Source organism: Perognathus longimembris, chromosome 19, assembly GCF_023159225.1.
Source record: "Perognathus longimembris pacificus isolate PPM17 chromosome 19, ASM2315922v1, whole genome shotgun sequence".
Classification (NCBI taxonomy): Eukaryota; Metazoa; Chordata; class Mammalia; order Rodentia; family Heteromyidae; genus Perognathus; species Perognathus longimembris.
The window spans coordinates 40212875-40224024 of NC_063179.1; positions in this window are offsets into that span (position 1 = coordinate 40212875).

Sequence of the window (11150 nt, forward strand, 5' to 3'; positions counted from 1 at the left end):
CTTGTCTTTCCAACCACCCCATTCTCTTCTAGGCTTCTTCTGGAAATGGCTGGAGGCATGGCTCAAAACTGGCTCTTGATAGGCAGGATTAACTTCTTCCATTTCCATACCTCCTTCGCTTGGAAGAACCTTTTCCCTCTAGGAAGGAAAGGAGGCTTTTCCATGCCCCGGTTTGAATCTTGGATTTGTTATGTGTTCACTGTCTGGTCTCCATTAGGTTCTTTCATTTTCCCTGGGTGCTAGCTTTTTTTTTTTTTTTTTTTTTTGGCCAGTCCTGGGCCTTGGACTCAGGGCCTGAGCACTGTCCCTGGCTTCTTCCCGCTCAAGGCTAGCACTCTGCCACTTGAGCCACAGCGCAGCTTCTGGCCGTTCTGGCCGTTTTCTGTATATGTGGTGCTGGGGAATCGAACCTAGGGCCTCATGTATCCGAGGCAGGCACTCTTGCCACTAGGCTATATCCCCAGCCCCGGGTGCTAGCTTTTTCATCTTTAAAATGGAGCGGTACTACCAGTTTACAAGAACCCGTCCAAGTATTCAAAGCATCCATGGGAATTGCAGAAAGAGAGGAGGGGAGGAAGGGGGAGAGGGAGAGACTATGAAAGTCTGAAAGCAATATTCAGAGGCTTTGGAGAAATCGAGGTGTCTGGATTTGGAATGAAAGACAGCTGGGAGAAGACCAGGGAGAAGAGTCCCATTGGTTGGGGGCTGGGGGCCATTTAAGGATGGCTGTTGGAATGTGGAGGAAGTGTCTGGGAAATCTCTGGAAAGTGTGGGACATTAACTTCCAGCTGCTCGGGGCGGCAGCAACCGTTTGGGTCCCGTTGTGTAGCTTTTGTAAGCTGCTCATTAGCATCTGAAGGAAATGTCTGCAGCGCCAGTCTTCAGGGCAAAGCCGGGTGCGGGCTGGGTGTGGGGGCGGGGAGGAAAGCGGGGAGACCTCAGTGTCACTTGCAGAATGCGGTAACTAAGGGCTTAAAGCTCAGTTTCCCTCCCAGTTCAAGCCAAAAGTTGTCCAATTTGCACAACTTCTCAAGCCCTCAGTTATTCCTACCGTGAGCCTAAAAGAGAAAGCACCGTCATTTTGGAAAGAAAAAAAAATATTCTACTAAAATTAGGTAACATAATGAATGTATGGACTCACTGAAGCGTCACCGTTTGTGAACTAGAAAATGAGACTGCTGTCGCTGGAAATAACCAGCTGCACAAGTGGCTTGGAAAACAGACGGTGAATTCCTAATGTGTACAGCAAGCGATCACGCAACAGAAACCCTTGTGTGCACACAGGAGTCCATGACGTTCTTGCACACGAAGGAAAACATTGGATCTTCGTTTAGAGAAGAGGTAGAGACTTGAGCCTTTTAAAAATTTATTTTTCTCCTCCCTCCCCCTCCCCCCCCAGCTCACTCTGGCATTTACGTGTGTCCAGCACGCAAGTCTGGGGTTGGGAAGAATCTGCGGCCGACCCTAGCAGACTGCCTAGCCTACTTCCTCCTGGAGTGGTGGGGAGCCGGCTGGTGGGTGCGGGGAGTTCCCTCACAAGGCTGCACCCTTGCACACTTAGAGCTCGGCCCAGTTATTTGAAATTGAATCTCACTTTGGAAATGCAAATGAATCCGTCTCAGGAGACTGAGGGATTTTCCCCACGACCCTTGATAGTGGCTTTGAAGGCCACTGGAAGCCCCTTTGTTCTGGGGGAAATGCCTCAGAGGAGGAATGTTCTGGGAGGCGAAGAGGCCCGGACTATAAATGGGTGGAAGCATTGAGGCTTTTGCTTTATAGTGAAAGTTCTGGGTCCTGAATAGCTCCAGGCCCTTATAGAGCCTACTGAAGATACAGAACTTTATTCTCAAGGTAGATAGGAGCCTTGGCCCAGAGCAACTCTCTCTCTCTCTCTCTCTCTCTCTCTCTCTCTCTCATTTGCCTGTCCAGCAGATACCCCAAATAACCTTCAAAGCTATTGCTGGCTTTTCAAGTATTGACATCCCTCCTTCTTCTTATACCTCTAAAGGCAAAATTCAGTTATCTGTTTGTGTAGAATAACTGATGGCAATTTAGCCACGCCATTGAATAGCCGGGGCTCCTGAAGACAACTTCTTGGGTTGGAATCTCAGCTCTACTGCTTGTGAGCTGTGTGACTTGCGGCTGGATGATTAGCTTCTCTGTGCCTCAGCTTTTCTCCTCTGTAAATCAGGGATGATAAGAGTTGAGCTTCGAGATTACTGTACAAATGGCAGCAAATATTTGTAGAGTACTTAGAACAGGTAGCACGCACTCAGCTATTTGTCTTACGAACCAATGGCTAGAGGGAGCCTGCCGAAGCTTTCCCCCGTGCATTCTGCAGAAGCAGAGGATGGAGGCCCCCTGTGCTCCCGCCCTGGACGGCGCACCGGGTGACAGCCTCGCTGCACAGGAACCCCAGGAGCTATGCTAGGACGAGGTTCCTGCGCTGGATCCCGCAACTTCCCCCTGTCCTCGCCAGACCACCGCACCTCGCCCAGCTCTCCTCGGCTAGGAGGAAGTGCTGGGGTCGACACTGGAAATGTTCACTAGTCCAGAGGTGGGTGGCGTGCGGCATGGGCCTTGGTCTCCCTCACGCCAGGGAGAAGATGAACGAGCAGAACAGTGCTCCCTGTCCTCCGCAGGTGCCGGCGTCCCGTCTGCAGGGGCTTGAGCTGGATGTAGCTATAACAGACAGCAGTCTTCCTCTGCCATCTTTGGGTACAGACCCGACCGGTTCGTTGAAGTAGAGGAAGAGCTAGAGACAGGAGACAAATGTGTGCATAAAGTCCCGGTGACAGGTGGCCTGGCTGGCTGTTCTCTCGGTCCTGTTTTCCCCAGGTTCTAGAGAAGGTTCTAGAGAAGTTGTTACAGCCGCCGTCACTGGAGCAGAGCCATCTGGGTTTCATGAGATGGCTTCCCTGGCTCCAGGGTACACTCTGATCATTGCTGGTAATTGTCCTCATTTGGTCTTTCGGAAAGGCTGTGTTGTTCCTTAGGGGTAGGTTTAGTCCCTGGCTTAAAGATGCTACCGGGTCTGTTTCTCCTAGAACCAGAAATGATGGCAAAGAACTGACACTTGAGAACAATGACAAACACAAAATGGAAATACAGGGGGCACACACATTGACAAACACAAAATGTAAATACTAGCCTCAGGTCCTCAGCTCCTCCCACTAGCCCCCAGATCCACCCATACCTGATGAGCCACTGCTACTCACTACCTACCTACTTCCCCTTTACCCCAGAGAGATAAGCTGCCACCTGGATAAGGTGCAGACGCCATGTAGCTCCCTCTCCCGTGGGAACTATGGCCCCACTAATAAACCTCCTTATGAACCTTCTTCTCCTGTCTGTGACTATCTCCGCAGGGTCCTGGGATGGCCGGGACAGATCCTCTCAGCATGCACGTCACGACAAACACAAAATGGAAATGCAGGTGGCATGCACATCACGGCCCTCGGTCATCATTCTTTCTGCACACTTGCCAGGCTTGTCTCCACCTTCATCATGAACTCAGGGGAGCAAAAACAGCTTAAGTACCAGTTACAAATACACTTTCAAGCCAAGCGCTGGTGGCTCATGCCTATAATCCTAGTTACTCAGGAGGCTGAGATCTGAAGACCACGGTTCAAAACCTGTCTGGGCAGGAAAGTTTATGAAACTCTCATTTCCAATTAACCACCAAAAAAAGCCAGAAGTAGAGCTGTGGTTCAAGTAGTAACGCAGCAGCCTTGAAAGAGAAGCTCAGGGACAGCTTCCAGGCCCCGAGTTTAAGCAAAGTACAGGCCCAAAACAAAGAAAGCAATCCTCCACCCTAACCCCCCCCCCAAAAAAAAAACCCAAATCCACTTTCAATAGACTAAAAGTGTGCTGTCTCTTTGGTAAGAACCACAGCACTATTCTGTGGATGTGGGGTACGTGTAGAGTTTGCCAGAGAGAAATTCTTATGCCTAGGCTCAGTCTGCATGTTACCTATATTACCTGTGGGTTGGGAAGTTTAATTACATTTCCCGTTGCCTTTAGATTTTCCCATTGCTCATAGCTATCTGCCGCCTATCACAGCTTTTTCCTCTCTTGGCTCATTTCCATTGCCTACAGCTACAGCATACTGCCCTCCTTCCACTTATCTATGTTTATTTGTTTTGTTTTTGTTGCCAGTCCTGGGCCTTGGACTCAGGGTTTGAGCACTGTCCCTGGCTTCTTTTTGCTCAAGGTTAGCACTCTGCCACTTGAGCCACAGCGCCACTTCCGGCTTTTTTCTATATATGTGGTGCTGAGGAATCGAGCCCAGGGCTTCATGTATACGAGGCGAGCACTTTACCACTAGGCCATATTCCCAGCCCCTCCACTTATCTATGAATTTTAGAATTTTAGTGATTTAGGGGTTTGGACTCAAGGCCTTCACCTGTTAAGCAGGCACTCTACTTTCTGAGCCATGAGACCAGCCCTTTGTGCGCTGACTAATTTTTAGATAGAGCCTTTTTTTTTTTTTTTTTTTTTTTTTGAGCCCAGGCTGTACTGGACCTTGATCCTTGTATTTACATTTGCTGAGTAGCTAGTATGACAAATGTGCAGCTTTTTCTATTGAAATAGGGGGAATGGGGTCTCAGGGACTTTTTTTTTTCCCCAGGATGATTTCAAACTACTGCCTTCCCAATCTAGGATTACAGGTTTATGCGGCCACACCTGGGTTTGCTTTTATTTTCCTTCCATCTTTGTTTTTTTTTTCTTTTTATCAGTCATAGGGTTTGAACCCAGAGCCTGAAGACCTTCTGTTCCCCGAGATCTTCTGCTCAAGGCTAGTCTCTACCACTTTGAGCCACAGTGTCACTTCAGGTTTACTGGTAGTTAATTGGAGATAAGAGTCTTTCCTGTCCAGGCTGGCTGTGAACCATGATCTTCGGATCTCAGCCTCCTGAATAGCTAGGAGTACAGAAGTGAGCCTGCCTTCTGTCTTCTCTCTTCTTTTTGTCCGTAGTGGGGCTTGAACTCAGGGCTTGGGTGCTGTCACTGAGCTCTTTTGCTCAAGCCTAGCACTCCATCACTCGGACCTACAGTGCCACTTTCTGTTTTCTGGTGGTTAATTGGAGGTAAGAGTCTCACGAACTTTCCTTCCCCAGCTGGCTTTGAACAATGATCCTAAGATCTCAGCCTCCTTAGTAACTAGGATTACAAGCATGAACTATCAGCACCTGGCTTGTTTATTGCTTGCTTTCTGCTTTCTTCTTTGAGCTAAGGTCTTGCTTATAGCGTAGAGTGGCCTGGGACTTGCTACGAAGCCTAGGCTGGCCCTGAACTTAAGAACCTGCTACCTTAGCCTCTTGAGTGCTGAGTTTCAGACATGCACCACCACGCCCAGCTTCTCTTCCTTCTAGATCTCTTCTCGCTCCATTTCTTTGTCTTTATTTGTTTCCCTTTTTTAGTATGTATGTGTGTGTGTGTGTGTGTCTGTGTGTGAACTAGTACATGTGCCTAAACTCTGGACCTAGAGCTCTCAGTTCTTTCACTCTCAGCCTGGCTTTTTTGCTGATTAATCGGAGATAATGAAGTAGGGCTGCTGTTCTGGCCATGTTGGCCCAATGGTGGATGGTAGGGAATTGAGTCTGGCCAGTGCCATCTTGTCTTCATGGTGGAAGCAGAAAAGTCCCGCCTCCAAGGTGATGGTCGTGCCTGCATTCATAGAGAGAGGGGCAGGGCTTGGACAGTAGGTTACTGGACCTGTCAGTCTTGGGTTTTACACTCTCAAACTCCCTGTGACTCCTGCTCTGACTCTATTTAGGTCCGGAACCGCTCAGGCATGGTCTTGCCATGCCACCTGCCTCTGTGTTCATGTTCGAGGCTCCAGGCTCCCAAGCAGCCCACTTCAGCTCCCCACTGGAGTTGATCTGGTTTGTTGGTATTGTTTTCTGCTCTTTCTTTCCTTTCTGGCTGCTCGGCTCACTTTCCTAACAGTGTTAAGTGTATTCGCAGGGCTGCAGGTCTTTGTGACAAGAATCTACCTGCGCTACAGACACTCCAATAAAGGCTCCAAATTCGACCTCTCTCAATGTGGCTTCTCTGTTTTCTTACCATACGACAATAAGCATCTATGGGATTTGTCTGCTTGAGCTGACTTTGAGCAGCAGTCCTCGGATCTCAGCCTCCTGAGTAGCTACGATTACAGGCATGAGCCACCAGCACCAGGCTCCAGTTCTAGTTCTTAACTGAATACTGTACTTGCTGTTCTGCTCTATGTCTCATGCTCTCCTCACTTGTATTTCTTTGCCTTGAGCTCTGATGGGAACACCAGCTTTCCTTGCCCACTTCTGCATTTAAACAGGTTTCTGCCGGAAGCTACCAGTGACCCTCCATTGCCAAGTCCAGCCCTTAGCAGCCCTGGACTTCCGGCTCCCTCCCCCATGGCTCTCTCCTGACTCCCTGGCCATGTCCGGCTTCTCCTCTACCTGCTGGGTGACCTTGAGGAGCATACACACCTCTCCTTCCCTACTGCTTGGGCAATCTCACTCAGTCACGTGACTTGAATTACAACTGCATTTACAACTACTGTTTCCAGCTCGGACCTCTTCCCTTTAACGCGGGGCATATATATCCTAACAGGGCACTCAAAGGGCATGGCTCAACATGAACCTTTGGGTTCCACTTCCCAGGGGTCCTCCTCAGGAAGTCCTCCGCTCTAAAGAAATGACAGCTTGTCTAGTTGGCTTTGGCTAAAACCCCAGGAACCAAAACCTTCCTTGACCACATTTTCTCTCACATCCCATTGTTCCCAAAGAAATCACCTTACACCATGTGCCACCTACTCCCACCTCAGCCAAAGCAGTCCTTTAATACCTAAGCTCAGATCTGCACATCAGAGGAAACAATCACCCCCATCGGGACCACCCTTAGAATGGGAAAGCGATCTCCACCAGCAATTCATCAAACAAAGGACCAAAATCCAGAATATACAGAGAGCTAAAGAACCAAATAGTGGAAGAACAAATAAGACAAGTAATAAATGGGCAAATGAATGGAACAGGAAGTTCGGAGAAGAAGAAACACAAAGGGCTAATAGAAACCTGATAAAATGTTCCTTAGCCATAAGACAACAAATGCTGTCGAAGATGTAGGAGAAAAGAACCTTCATATACTGTGGGTGGGAATGTAGACTAGTACAACCATGATGGAACTCAGTATGGAGGTTCCTCAAAAAGCCAAAAAGACACACCAACCTTATACTGCTATATCAATCCTGTGTGTGTGTACATATACACATATATACATATACATATATATCCATCCAGAGGAGTGAATCAATATACTACACACTCATGTCTGTCTAGTCACAAAAGCCGAACTGTGTTAACAGCTGAGGAAACATAGTACTTATATGTAAGAGCAGAAGTGTAGGTTTGGTCGGGCAATCAGGGCAAACGGCGCCCTCCCGCACAGGTTTGACATTTCTCACTGTGGCCTTCAGCCGTCCTGTGTGCAGGTGCTTGGACCACATCCTCATTGCCCGCGGCAGTCAGCTGTGTAGGGCTCCGGAAGACTGGCACAAGGCCCACAGGCTGATTGGATCCCAGAGGTGTGTACCGGCCAGCCAGCCAGCCAGAGGGGCTCAAGGAGCACCGAGAGATCATGCAGGCTCCGGGGAGCCTGTGATCAGGTCTGGGGATGGACCTGACCTCCAGGCTGTCCAGTGATCTGGAGAATTCCGTAGCTGTCTCCTAGAGACACCTTGCTAGCCCTCACACAGTCCGGGCCAGGCAGAGCCCTCCCTCAGGAACCACTCCTCTTTAGCAGAAGCTCTGCCTAATTTTTTCTTCCATAAATCTTTGCTGTGTTACTCCTTTCTCTGCGTCTGTGGTAGTGGTGGTGATTGTGAGGCTTGAACTCAGGGCCGGGGCACTGTCCCTGAGAGTTTTTGCTCGAGGCTAGTACTCTACCACTTTGAAGTAAGTGCCACTCCTGGTTTTCTGGTGGTTAATTGGAAAATGAGCACCATGCTAGAGGTCTTCCTGTGCAGAACAGTCCCCCTCAATTCACCTTCCCCATGCTACTTACGCTGCTTACTCGTGCTGTCGTCTGTCTTTCTCTCTGCCTCTGTCTGTCTCTGTCTCCCTCCCTTCATCCCTCCCTCTCTCCCTTCTCTCCCCACTCCTCTTTCTCCAGGGCCTCACTTTATAGCCTAGGCTAGCCTTAGGATTCTCCTTCCTCGGCTTCCCAAGGGCTGGAATTACAGACATGGGCCACCAGACTGGGTAGTCAGTCCCTCATGCGTATATCTGTTTGGGGTTTCGGTGTGTCTGTGGCCTCCAGTGCGTGACAGTTTTCCTGTGTCTTTCTGAAGTAGCAGACCACCTGTGGCTCACACTTGTAATCCCAGTTACCCAGGAGGCTGAGATCTGAAGATCACAGTTGAAAGACAGTCGAGACAGGAAAGTCTGTGAGACTCTGCTCTCCAATTAACCACTCCAAACCCAGACGTGGAGTTATTGCTCAAGTGGTAGAGTACTAGCCTAAAGCAAAAATAGCTCAGGGACAGCACCTAAGCCCCGAGTTCAAGCCCTAGGACTGATACATTAAAAAAAAGTTGCTACATTGTATATTGTATATATGTCTACCTGACCTAGAGAAGGGATAGAAAAACAGCGCGTAAGATATCACAAGAAATGTACACACTTCCCTACTATGTGACTGTACCCTTTTTGCACAACACCTTGTCAAAAAATTTGTGTTCAATTAATAAATAAATTTTAAAAAATAAAAATAAAAAGGACCAAAAAAAAAAGTTGCCTAAAGTCAGAGAAAACAGCTGCTGCAGCTGCTGTATTTCTATTAGGGGAGGAACTTGTTCGAGGCCTGTGCTAGGGTGAACAGGCTTGTGCAGCCTGGTAGTGGCTGGATATCACCTAGCTCACTGAAGTCACCGGGCTGTTCTCTGGGCCTTTTCCTCACCCTAGACTGGTAGAGGTCAGATCAGCCTGCCCCCCTTCCCCTCACTTTGCCCTTTATACTCTCAGCTTTCTCAAGATCCTTCTGTGGTTTTGATAAGGTGAAGTCTTGATGTAGTCCAAGATGACCTTGACCTCAAGGTCCTTCTGCTGCACCTGGCCAAGGGCTGGGGTTTGAGGCACGCACCACCATGCTGGCTCTAGACTCCTCTTAAGTCATTTATAAGCCTTGGTGGCACGTTTGTGTCCCCATCGGAGCCTCTCTGTCCGCTTCTCACCCATCCCCACTCCGGAACTTGGAATCCGGAGTTGTGTCTTATTTACCTTTGCACACCCCTGTTCTAACAACAGTGCGTGGCACATTGTAGGTGCTCAGAAAATGTTTGCTGAGTGACAAGTGGTCTTTTCATTGAGGAGAACTTGGCCTTTTCACGATTTCTCCAAATGGGAATCATCTATTCTGTATTGGCTGTGTGCTAGTTCTGGGTCCAATAGTAGATTGGAGTTGATTCTTTGGTTCAAGGTCCGTCTGATAGTATTGTATTCACTTGGTTTTCCAAACAACATACATCTTTCTCCTGCCAGCATGGCAGGTTTAATCTCACAGAGAGGCAGTTGTAAGATTTCCTGGAAAGGAAACAGGCCACATGGTTCAGGCAGAAAGAGTGTATTGTGGCAGGGTGTGGGGGGGGGGTTGCTGGGGGGGGGGGCGGGGAACGCAAACTGCCGGCCCACATCAGATGGAAGTGTGGGGAGACACAAGGGAAGGAAGAAGAGAAAAGGGGAGAAAGGGAGAAAAAAGAGAGTGGAAGAAAAAGGAGCGATGACTCTTGTAGAGGCAGGTGCTAGAGGAAGGAGGGGGGCGGGACCACAGTGGCTAAGGAAGTGACCTCGGAGCCTGGGGAAGCTCCCTGTGACCAGGGGCGTCCAGGATGGGACCTCAGCAGATGAGGAAGTGACCTCAGAGTCCGGGCTCCGTTGGGGTTTCAGGCAGGCAAAGAAGCAGGGAGGGGCTGTTGTCCAGGGCAGACCTAAGAGCAGGAAAGCACTAGATGTGGTTAGTGTTAGGAAAATGGAGGAGAACAGAGAAGGAACAGGCCAGACTCACCATCAGCAGGCGAGGACTGTTGGTTGCCAGCAAGGGGCCCGGACCTTCCAGTTTGGAAGCTGTAGAAGGGGACGAATTTGAGACCAGGCTTATATGGGGTCTGAGCAAGGAGGCAGAGGGTAATGAAAAAGCCCAGGTCAAGGAAGTTGGGGGCTTTCCCACTGGGCCCATAAAGGACTGTTTACAGCTGGGCCTGGGTGAATTGCCCTGCCTACATATCCTGGGGGCCATGGGGTGGGGGTCAATCCTTCAGATTCCATCTTTGGATCCATAGAAAGATGGGCTTAGGAGGGGAGAGACAAGTCCTCCATACAGCATCTTTGGATATGTTAAAAAGAAGGGGCTGAGAGGGGAGTTTTGGGGAACAAAGCAGCTTCCCCTCAGTTAGGACCACAGCATGGAAGGGAGGCTCTCGATTGCCTGCTTCAAAGCCAAGCTGCCCTAGTTTCTAGCTCCCTAGCCTTTGCAAAATGACTGTCTATCTCTGACCAGCTGCCCCCTCCCCCTCCCCCCTTAGGAAACAGGTCACTAACAACTTCACTGAGTGTTGGGAAGATGAAGTTAGATACTACAAAGCACATGGAAAGTGATCTGTAAGCCACAGGTGCCGTTATTATCACTCTGGGATGAAGGAAGTTCAGCCCAACGGCTGTATGAAGATGCATGAAATCACTTAGTACTGACCGGACAGAGCTGAATGTTTCTCAGACATCTGCCCTATCTGCCGGCAGTGATCATTTTGCCTGACCCATGAGGCATGAAATGAGTGGGTAGAGTACATGTCTAGCAATTGAGGGGCCCTGAGTTCAATTCCTTCTTCTTCTTCTTCTTCTTCTTCTTCTTCTTCTTCTTCTTCTTCTTCTTCTTCTTCTTCTTCTTCTTCTTCTTCTTCTTCTTCTTTTTTAAGGTAAATGTGTTTACCCTTTATAATACCCAAATCTTGTAGCTTCATGTCAGGGTCGTCACCCAGCAGTAATCACAGTTATTTAGGAAGCTGAGACTTGTTGGGTTGAAATGGGAAGTCAACCTGGGCAGAAAAGTTGCGAGACTCCATCTCAGATTAACCAGCAAAACGGTAGACTGGAGGTGTGGCTCATGTGGTAGAG